At 49.2% G+C, this 1,189-nt stretch overlaps 1 non-coding gene across 1 annotated transcript; it reads right to left on the bottom strand.

Moving 5' to 3' along the window:
- Positions 1-582: 582 nt before the first annotated feature.
- On the bottom strand, positions 583-689 carry LOC123326921. Its single transcript, XR_006541393.1, has one exon. It is a non-coding gene; the product is annotated as a U6 spliceosomal RNA (small nuclear RNA).
- Between the last annotated feature and the right edge of the window lie 500 nt (positions 690-1,189).

Here is a 1,189-nt window from a genome sequence, read left to right as displayed (position 1 = left end):
AGACAGACTCCCCAGTCCCACCTCACAATCTGCATCCAGTGCTCCTGATGGCTCCTGTTTCCTACCAGATCCCCTGGGACAAATCCGTGCCTGCACTCCTCCAGGCTCCTCCATCCAGAAGCCCCACCTCGCACCTGCTCCCACTATATTTCGGCTTAGACACCGTGCTCCATGAGAAGCGGTGCTCTGTGCCTATCCCTTGTCACCCCCACTGGATTTATGTGTATATGCATCCTCCTCTCCCTCGGGCAGTGATGTGCTCAAGGGCGGGAATGCAGGCTAAGCCAGCTTTGTGTCTCCTGACCTCACAGGCCCTCAGAGATGGTACTTAGAGGGACGGCAAGAACAACGTAGAATTTCGGTGGCTGGCGTGTACTCAGATTCTGACCCCTAAGAACTAAAACTATGCTTCTTACCAAAAACAAAAACAAAACAATCCCCCGCCCCCAATCAAGAACTTCCTCTCTCAAATTCAGACCAAGAAAATAAAGATCTCTGAGACTAAACAGACCCGGGTTCCGATCCTGACTGTCCTTACTAGACCTGTGCCCTTGGACAAGTCACCTCCCTTGCTCTTTTTTTTTAAATATGGAACGCTTCACAAATTTGCGTGTCATCCTTGCATAGGGGCCATGCTAATCTTCTCTGTATTGTTCCAATTTTAGTATATGTGCTGCCGAAACGAGCACACCTCTCTTGCTCTTAAGACCGAGTCTCAATTCACCATGGCCCACCAGGCCCTGTGTGATTTGCCCCTTCCAATCCCATGAGTCTTCTCTACTGCCCGTCTCCACCACTGGCCTTTTCTCAGTCCCTAAGTGTGCCAGGCTCCTGCCTGCCTCAGGGTCTTTGCACTTCCTGTTCTTTCTGCCTGAAACATTCTGCCCCTCCCCCTTGCCTAGTGACTTACCCTTCCTGCCTCAGCTGCAACCCCACTGACTTGGGAAGCCTTCCTGGCCACCTCAAAATGAGGTTCTCCTGCTACATGCTTTTCTGGCACTCTGAACCTCTGCAGATTTTAATTATTTTATAATGATAGTAATTGTGCGATTTCTGATCACTATGAACAAGAATCAGATTTAATAAGCACTTCACGCCACACTGTTCCAAAGGTTCTAAGAGTAGGTGAGTTCATTTAATTTTCCCAGTGCCCTCATGAAGTACTATAATCATCCCCATTTCGCGGATG

This window comes from Neomonachus schauinslandi, chromosome 1 (assembly GCF_002201575.2).
Source record: "Neomonachus schauinslandi chromosome 1, ASM220157v2, whole genome shotgun sequence".
Classification (NCBI taxonomy): domain Eukaryota; kingdom Metazoa; phylum Chordata; class Mammalia; order Carnivora; family Phocidae; genus Neomonachus; species Neomonachus schauinslandi.
This window is presented reverse-complemented; position numbering and strand designations above follow the sequence as displayed.